The sequence below is a fragment of the Lathyrus oleraceus genome, chromosome 3 (assembly GCF_024323335.1).
Source record: "Lathyrus oleraceus cultivar Zhongwan6 chromosome 3, CAAS_Psat_ZW6_1.0, whole genome shotgun sequence".
Taxonomy (NCBI): Eukaryota; Viridiplantae; Streptophyta; class Magnoliopsida; order Fabales; family Fabaceae; genus Lathyrus; species Lathyrus oleraceus.
Window position 1 is genome coordinate 438,558,359 of NC_066581.1, and position 10,021 is coordinate 438,568,379.

General features: G+C 39.2%; 1 non-coding gene across 1 annotated transcript; it reads right to left on the reverse strand.

Moving 5' to 3' along the window:
• Positions 1-1,352: 1,352 nt before the first annotated feature.
• On the reverse strand, positions 1,353-1,459 carry LOC127133269 (small nucleolar RNA R71). Its single transcript, XR_007807257.1, has one exon. It is a non-coding gene; the product is annotated as a small nucleolar RNA R71 (small nucleolar RNA).
• Between the last annotated feature and the right edge of the window lie 8,562 nt (positions 1,460-10,021).

The window sequence follows — 10,021 nt, forward strand, 5'->3', positions numbered from 1 at the left end:
TATTTTTACTTTACCATGTCTGGCTAAACCTATAAAGGTTAGAATGTTAGGATCGTAATTGAACCGATAATCCGTATAATTGTTTGTAGAAACACTTAAGGGCTATTTTGACTTTCAACTTAAGTTTTCCGGCACTTAATTTCCGTTGGGTAAGATCGAAAGTCGTCTGACGTCTGTTTAAACTTAGTTGTTTTTTAACTATTTCAAATATAGCGAAAGCGCTTTGTTTAGTTCATTAGGAGTTTTTAACTTAAAAGGAAAAGTGATTTTAAAACTATTTTCGGACGCGTTTATAAGTTTAGAGTCTGGTTCGTGAGAACCTCTTTTGGTTAAGAAATCCAGGTCAAAATAATTTTCAACTTAGTCAAGACACTATATTTCTTAAAAATAGGTTTGCTACTCTAACGCAATATGCGCCTTTTTATAAGTGACAATAAGAGGGTTTGATTAGGGAGTACAACTCGGTTCTGAATACATGAAAGCGACAATTCCCGTTAAATTGGTTCTTTTCAAAGTAGGAAACACTGCCCATAAGTAATTCTATTAGCAAGTACTTGGATTGTTAATTGATTATGTGAATTACATTCGAACCTGTCTTTATTAATTGAATTTAATTGAATACTGTATTTTTCATTATGCACTCTTAAAAACCCTGTTTCGATTACCTTAGATAAGCACCGTAACAATAGATAACGATAGATCGACATTTGGTCTCTGTGGATTCGACAATCTTTTATATTACTCTGACACGTTCGTATACTTGCGAAAAACACGCATCAAGTTTTTGGCGCCGTTGTCGGGGACCAATTTCGTCAAATTTCGTACCCTGTTGTTATATCGTTTAGACTTAGGTTGCTACCTGCCGGTCAATGCGAAGGACTCGTAGCCCCGGAAGCTTAGTAGATCCTCTGGCGGAACCTGAACGTTACGCTCACGCACGTTTATTTTTCCATAGAATTAGGAGAGCTATGGCCGAAGATCAAAATCAAAGACCTCTTAAGGATTTCTCCCAACCATCCAACGAAGAACCTAGTTCTAGTATAGTAAACCCAACCATCCAAGCTAATAATTTCGAACTTAAACCCTCCCTGTTGCAACTAGTGCAACAGATACAATTCGCAGATCTTGCTACTGAGAACCCAAACCAACATTTAAAAATCTTTCTCCAATTAGCAGACACTTTTAAAACCAATGAAGCTTCTCCCGAGGCAATCCGTTTAAGATTATTCCCTTTCTCCCTCAGAGATAAAGCCCTATCATGGTTAGATTCCCTTCCACCCAATTCCATAACAACTTGGGAAAACCTTAGAAAAGTCTTCCTTGCTAGATACTTTCCCCCAAGTAAGACCGCCGTTCTTTGAAACCAAATAACTAAATTTACCCAGAATCAAGGAGAATCGTTGTTCGAAGCTTGGGAGAGATATAAAGAGCTGTTAAGAGCATGCCCACATCATGGTTTAGAAAATTGATTAATCATTCAGACCTTCTATAATGGACTTCACTATAACACTAAGATGACCATCGACGCTGCTGCAGGTGGCGCACTGATGAACAAACCTTATCCTGAAGCTAGCGCCCTTATCAAAGATATGGCTCAAAACCATCAATCATGGGGAGTTGAACGAGCAACAGTTGAGAAGAAGGAAGCCCAAGAAGGAGAACATGAGTTCAGCTCTATAGACATGATGCAAGCTAAAATAGACGCGTTAGCCCTCAAGGTTGAGCATATGTGTATAAACCCGAATACTGCAACTTCATCTTCGTCAGATTGTGAGATATGTGGAACCAAAGGACACCAATCTGCAAAATGAAGTCTCTTAAATCAAACCAACTCTGAGCAAGTGAACTACGCCCAAGGGAACCCATATTCGAATACCTACAACCCTGGATGAAGGAATCACCCGAACTTCTCCTATAAGAACAATAACCCTATCCAAAATACTGCACCTCCGAGACAACCAGGTTACCAAGCCCCAAGACCAAATCAACCTATGCAACCTGTGCCACCAAAGCCGAGCCTTGAGAAAATTGTGGAAAATTTTATCACTGCTCAAACCCAACAAAACAAAGAGTTCATGAACCAAAACATTAACGTTAACGAACTGATTACCCAGTTAGGAACCAAGGTTGACCAAATAGTTACTCACAATAAGATGCTTGAAACCCAGATCTCTCAGGTAGCCTTAAACCAAGCCCCCCGGACTACACCTGGAGGACAGTTCCCTAGACAACCTCAACATAATCCAAGAGGACAAGCTATGCCATTACCCTACGTAGTGGGACCGCTTATGATGAGCCATTTAACCCAAGATTGAGTGAACCCAAAACATCTAAGGAATATACCGAAACCACGGACGAAGTGAAGGAACCAGAGGAATCTGAAAAACAGGAAGGTCAAGAAAAAGGAGAAGAACCTAAAGACAAAACTTATGTACCACCCCTGCCATACAAACCACCGATACCATATCCGCAAAGACTCAAACAGGCCTAGATCAATAACCAATATCATAAATTCATTAAGATTATAGAAAAACTTCACATAGAAATCCCTTTCACAGAAGCCATCACCCAAATACCTTCTCATGCAAAGTTTCTCAAAGACATCCTTACCAACAAATGTAGACTCGACGATCCGAAGCCCTTGGAATGCAATTCTATTTCCGAGAATAAGTTAGCCAAAAAAGATAAAGATCCTGGAAATTTCTCCATTCCTTGTATTTTGGGAAGTCATGTCATCGAAAAAGCTTTTCTAGACCTAGGAGCTAGTGTGAGCTTAATGCCTTTAGCAGTTTGTGAGAGGTTAAACTTAGGAGAATTACAACCTACTAAGATGTCCCTTCAATTAGCTGATAGATCTGTTAAGTATCCGATAGGCATATTAGAAGATGTCCCTGCTAGGATAGGTCAGTTTTTTATCCCTACTGATTTTGTTGTCATGGGCATTAAAGAGGATGATGATATACAAATACTTCTAGGTAGATCATTCTTATCAACTGCAGGAGCCATAATAGATGTCAAGAGAGGAAAGTTGACCTTTGAGGTAGGTGACGAGAAGATAGAATTTATACTTTCAAAATTTCTTATGGAACCTGTGAAGGGAGACGCATGTTATGCCATAGATATCATTGATGAATGTGTTAGGGAGATAGAACAAGAAGAAATCATAAAAACAATTAAGTTGCCATCAACTCTCATACTGGAAGATGATAACTTTAGGAATCCCTACATCAATGATAACCTTTACGAATGTTTATCCCTTACCTCAGATCCTATGTCATGCCCTAAGAATCCAACCTTAGAACATAAGGAACTGCCTAAGAACCTGAGATATGAGTTTCTTGATGAAGAGATGAACCGTCCTGTTATAGTCAGTGCTACCTTGAGCCAAGAGGAATCAGCCTTAGGATATAATATCTCTAGAGAACATCAGAGAAGAATAGACCCTATAATGAATGATGTTGTTAAAAGAGAAGTTCTTAAGTTACTTGAGGCAAGTATAATCTATCAGATCTCGGATAGTAAGTGGGTGAGCCCTGTGCATGTAGTACCTAAAAAGGGAAGCATCACAGTAGTGCAAAACGATAAAGGCGAACATATAGCAAAATGGATAGAAGGAGGGTGGAGGATGTGCATAGACTACAGAAAGTTAAATAAAGAAACCAGGAAGGATCATTTCCCTTTACCATTTATAGACCAGATGTTGGAGCGTCTAGCCAGACACTTTTACTTTTTCTATCTAGATGAATACTATGGATTCTTCCAAATACCTATCCACCCCGAAGATCAAGAGAAAACTACCTTTACATGCCCTTATGGAAATTTTGCCTACAGACGAATGCCATTCGGACTCTGTAATGCCCCAGCTACTTTTCAACGCTGCATGATGTCAATCTTTGCAGATTACCTAGATAGTATCATGGAAGTATTTATGGATGATTTCTCGGTTTGCGGATTTGATTTCCAAAATTGTCTTGCTAACCTTGAGAAAATTCTGGAGAGATGCGTGAAGGTGAACCTTGTGCTAAACTGGGAAAAATGTCATTTCATGGTTACAGAAGGGATTGTTTTAGGACATATAGTTTCTGAAAAAGCTATTGAGGCAGATAGAGCGAAGATAGAAGTCATAGAGAATCTAAAACCACCCAAAACTATCAGAGAAGTCCGAAGTTTCCTTGGACATGCTGGATTCTACCGGTGTTTTATCAAAGACTTCTCTAAAATAACTAAACCTTTAACTGGCCTTTTAATGAAAGATGCTGAATACATTTTCGATGAAAAATGTAATGAAGCATTTAATCTTTTAAAGCAAGCGTTGATTTCAGCACCCATTATGCAACGCCCTGATTGGTCAGAACCTTTTGAGATAATGTGTGTCGCTAGTGGTTATGCCATTGGAGCCGTTCTAGGACAAAGGAAAGATAAATAATTACATGTGATTTATTATGCCAGTAAAACCCTAGACGCCGCCTAACTTAACTACGCAACAACTGAAAAGGAACTACTAGCTGTAGTTTTTGCTATAGACAAATTCAGATCTTATCTAGTAGGAGCCAAAATTATAGTTTACACTGATCATGCTTCCATTCGTTACCTATTAAGTAAAAAAGATGCTAAGCCCAGGTTACTCCGATGGATTCTGTTACTACAAGAGTTTGATTTAGATATCCGAGATAAAAAAGGCACTGAAAATGTAGTAGTTGATCACTTTTCTAGGCTAGAACACCTGAAAGCAGACTTCGTACCCATAAATGATGATTTTGCCTATGATAGACTGATAGCTAAACTAGAAGCCATTAAAGACGATAACCTAGGACCTCATGAGCACTTCCAAAAATCCTTAGTTGTAAGTAACGTGCCATGGTATGCATACTTTGTTAATTATCTAGCTGCTGATATCATACCCCCTGATCTTGACTACCACCAAAAGAAGAAGTTCTTTAACAATGTGAGAAACTTTTATTGGGACGAACCGCTCCTTTTCAAAAGGGGTAAAGATGACATTTTTCGCCGTTGCGTTCCAGAAGAGGAGGTAAAAAGTATAATTGAGCATTGTCAATCTGAACCCTATGGTGGACATGCGAGCACCTCTAAGACATACGCCAAGATTCTTCAAGCTTGCATGTTCTGGCCTACCATGTGGCGTGATGTCCATGCTTGCATTGTCAAATGTGATAGATGCGAACACACGGGAAATATTTCAAGACGTGACGAAATGCCTCTAAGAAACATTCAAGAAGTAGAACTCTTCAATGTTTGGGGTATAGATTTCATGGGACCTTTCCCACCATCCTTAGGAAACAAGTATATCTTAGTAGCTGTGGACTACATGTCTAAGTGGATTGAAGCTATAGCTGCACCCACAAACGACACTAGAGTGGTGATCAAGTTATTTAAAAACTATATATTCCCCAGATTTGGAACACCCCGTTTAGTCATAAGCGATGGAGGATCGCACTTCATATCGAGAATATTTGATAAAATTTTAAGACAATATGGAGTTAGGCATAGAGTAGCAACACCATACCACCCACAGACTAGTGGCCAAGTAGAAGTCTCCAATAGGGAGATAAAACAAATTCTAGAAAAAACTGTTTCTATATCTAGAAAAGACTAGTCTCAGAAGCTCCAAGAAGCATTATGGGCCTACAAAACCGCTTTCAAAACCCCTATAGGAACAACTCCCTACCAACTAGTCTATGGAAAATCCTGTCATTTACCTTTTGAATTAGAGCATAAGGCCTATTGGGCCATTAAAACTTTGAATTTGGATTACCTGACCGCTGGTGAAAAACGTACCCTTGACATACACAAACTGGAAGAACTCAGGCAATATGCCTACGAGAATGCCATAATATACAAAGAGAGAACCAACGCTTGGCATGACAAAAGAATTGTGATTTTTTTTTTCAATATAGGCGACCCTGTTCTCCTGTTCAATTCTAGGTTACGACTTTTCCCTAGGAAGTTGCGTTCAAGATGGACTGGCCCTTTAAAATTGTCTAAGATTCTGAGATCCGGAGCTGTAGAAATCAAGAACGAAACCTGTAGTCCATTCATTGTAAATGGGCAAAGAGTGAAGCTCTATGAAGGAGGAGACATTCCAACAGACTACTCCAGCCACACTCTGATAGATCCACCAATTCCTACGACAGATGTATAAGTTCCGATTGTCAAGCTAACGATGTTAAACAAGCGTTGCTTGGGAGGCAACCCACGGTTTTCTTATCTTATTTTACTTTTTTTGCATTTATTTACTTTATTTTATTTTTAATCATATTCTCGTCAGGACTAAATATCATTTGTAATGTTTGTGTTTTCAGGATCCTTTTCCCTAACCTTTGCAGAATGCTGAACTTTAATGACATGCACGTGGCTTTCAGAGATGACGCATAGAGGGAGCGTTACATATTTCTCTACCAGCGCCCTATGGCACCTACACGATATCCGGACCAGGATTGCATGGACTCCCTAGGCATTGAGTCGAGCATCAGATTCCTGTGCCACCAACTCCAGTGGGATGAATTCGCTGATGACATGAACAACACCTACAGGAACCTGACTTTGGAGTTCCTTAGCTCGTTTGCTTATGATCCTTACTCCGGACCAGATGGACATGCTGTTTTCAGGCTATTCAGGATTGAGTACTTTTTCAGCCAAAAGGAGTTCTATGACTTGTTAGGTTTTCAGACTACCCCCGACGCTATCCTTGAGACGCTGATGGGGTACATTCAGAGTAAGGAAGTGGAAAAACTCTGGAGCGATATCTCTGGTGGAGGGACTCAGGATCCTTCCACTCAGTTGTCCCAGGTTATCCACAACCCTGATTATACTCCTACGCCGCTTTCACCCAGGATTACTGTGCTCTCTAATAATTTATCTTTGCAGCCCCCAGATGTCCGCACGCAGATTGTCGAGTGTCTCAGAGAGGCTGCCAAGCTTAGGCAGGAGGTGGCTGACCTTACTTTACAGATTGAGGTATCCAATCTTACACATGCTACTGAGGCTGATTTTTTGTACCGAGAGATAGCAGAGCTTCGTCAGGAGATAGCCGTACTTCGTGGATCTAGTCAGGCAGAGGAGCCCCCTACTTTTTGAGCTTACCGTCTCGTTTACCTTTTCTTATTTATGCTTATATTATTTTTCGTATTTCCTAGACTTATTTTATATTATCGCATTTGGTATGTTTTCAAATTATGTTAGCACTTTGATATATATATATATATATATATATATATATATATATATATATATATATATATATATATATATATATATATATATATATATATATATATATATATATATATATATATATATATGTGTGTGTGTTTATTTCCTTTATATTCATATTATAGTCTAATAGTATTATTTATTTATTTGTTTAATGTCTAAATTTTATTTTCATAAATTCTGCAAGCCTCATTCTATTAGGAAAAACAATGAAAATGCTATCCGGACCCCCAGACCAACAAAAAGCATGGAGAAGCCCATACCAAAATCTTCAAATTTCGGCCCAGCTTCAAGAGTTTTTAGATATCTGTTGACATGTACTATTTTTGGTTGGGAGAATCCAAACAAGGTTAATGCTAGGGAGCTTCTATTTTTACAAGGAAGCCTCACAAATAGGAGGATTAATTTGGTCCCTTTTATGATTTCTCATATGGCTTTAACTCTTAATAAAGCGGGACCTATTGTTTTAGAGGACTCATCACGTCTATTGCCCAAGCTCTTAACCTGAACAATGAGATAGCTACCTTAGTTCCCTTAGCTCCTCGCACAATCAACCTTAAATTGCTAAAAGATATGAAATTGTGCCGAGTGAGAAGAGAGGGAGGTTATGTGCTTATGATTCATAATGTAGTTATCCTATCTGTTGCCTTACCGTGCACAAAACGTACTGATGCACGTAATGCAAGGAATTGGGCCTATGATTTAGATGCCCCACCTGTTTTAGGTCCACTTCCTCCTAATGTTCCTGTTGAGGAGATGTGGCGAGACCACATGACAAGAGAACAAAGGCATGATGGCCTACTCTTTACCATTCAACAACAACTAGCGGACAACATGAGCTTCATGCAATAATCACAGCGGAGGGCAAATCGATCCTATGCGACTGTTTCACAGACCCTGCTTGTGATCACAAACATGAAATCCCGTCAACAGAACTGCCACCGTGAGCATTTTGCGCTGATAAAGGCCACTCAGGGTTCCATTTTAGGCAACCTTCGAGAAGTGAGGACCGCTCAGGCTGCCTTATCAGCCAGGATGGACCAGAGAGACCGTCGTCCCAATAGATCCCGTCGTCCACCTCAGGATGGCGAAGGGACCAGTGGTCAGCAGTAGTGGGACATGTTACCCTCCCTTTATCTTATTTCAAAACATTGGGGACAATGTTAGATTTAAGTGTGGGAGGAGATTTTATCGCTTTCTATTTCCCTTTGTTGTTTTTAGTTAGATTGTTTATTTTTATTGCTTTTTAGTTGTTTACTTTGTTTTATTTTGTTTTTAGTTAGTGTGTTTTAGAAAATACATGTGTCTGACGAGTCACCAATATAGTGTATCTTTAGTACATCCTCATCTCCCCACTCCTTTAGCCCTACCAAAAAAAATTTGCAAAAGAAAACGGTGTTGTTCTTAAAGTTTTTGGGTTTTAAGACAGGTTTGAGTTAGGATGTGGTGACTTGGGAGAACTTTTTGAAACATTAGTATCGTTTTAGCACCATAGACTTCATGAATATAGGAATCACTCCCGAAACCCCATATACCATGGCCTTAATTATCATTTCAGTATAGTGCTCAGTAGTTTATTCTAGCAGTCAGCTCCGGCCTAAGCATGCTCTACGTAGGGGACCGATGAACATAAGCGAATGATCCAGTGCAATAAATAAAGAAAAAGGCAACTCCGGGATAGGTGACCCTCACAAGGTCATTTAAACCAAAAAGTTGTAAAAATTTGCTCCAAAAGAAAAAGAAAAAAAACTCACCCACTGTTAGTTGGTTCAGATGTACCTGGCACTGAACTCGGTAGGGCGGATTACGATCCGATCCCCCACAATTGCATTTGGCTCAAATAAAAGGGTTTATACAGATTTATGTGCCAGAAACGCCATGTTTAGGATTAGAATCACTAACCGGTCACTCTACTATGAAGCATGTACGGGTAACGGGCTTAATGTAATTGCGCCTGAATGAAAAGGACCCAAAAAGAGATGAAGAGGTAGGCCTAGGTATTGTGGGATAATATGGGTTGGTTAATATAGGAATGGAGTTTATATCCGTGTCTGCGGATAAGTTTCATCACGACACCCTTGGTTCACTCAGTTAGTACCTATCACTTCATCCTGACTTGAACTTAGAAGCCCTTTTAGCACGGATCACTCATCGACACCGGTTTTTCTTCTTCGAGCTTTTAATTGTTTTGCTTTAGATCAAACAAGGGTTTAAGTGTGGGAGAATTTGATGACACTGAAATTCACCGTATTTTCGACTCCGATTTCGTATGCATTGTAGTTGTTTTATTGTTATTTTGTTATGTTATTACTATGTTTTTCTTTGTTTTTAGGTTTTCAGTCTAATCGGAGCCCCGGTCGAGAAAAGGAGCAAAAATGAGCTAAAGAGCCATAAAATCAGCATTTTACACTTGTGGCTCCCATTGTGGCGGGCGCCATGGGTCCCACCATGACGTGTCCCAGTTTCGACCTCACCTCAACTACCACGCCTGCCACGATCTCCACTTGGGCGCTATAATTTCCTCACGTGGCGGGCGCCATAACAACGATCCATCATTTTCTACTATAATCTTTGCAATAACTTGTTATTTTATTAAATTTTAAGCTTGGTTACATCGCGACATTAAACATTTTCATATTGCTATTAGATTCTTGCTTTCATATTATCATTATTTTGTAATTAATTTTATTTACCTTTAAGCCTTTACTTTTCATGCAATGTTTATATTATCTATTATTCTTTTTGTTCATCTAACTATGAATGAGTAGACTTTTAGGGATAAGGGTTATGT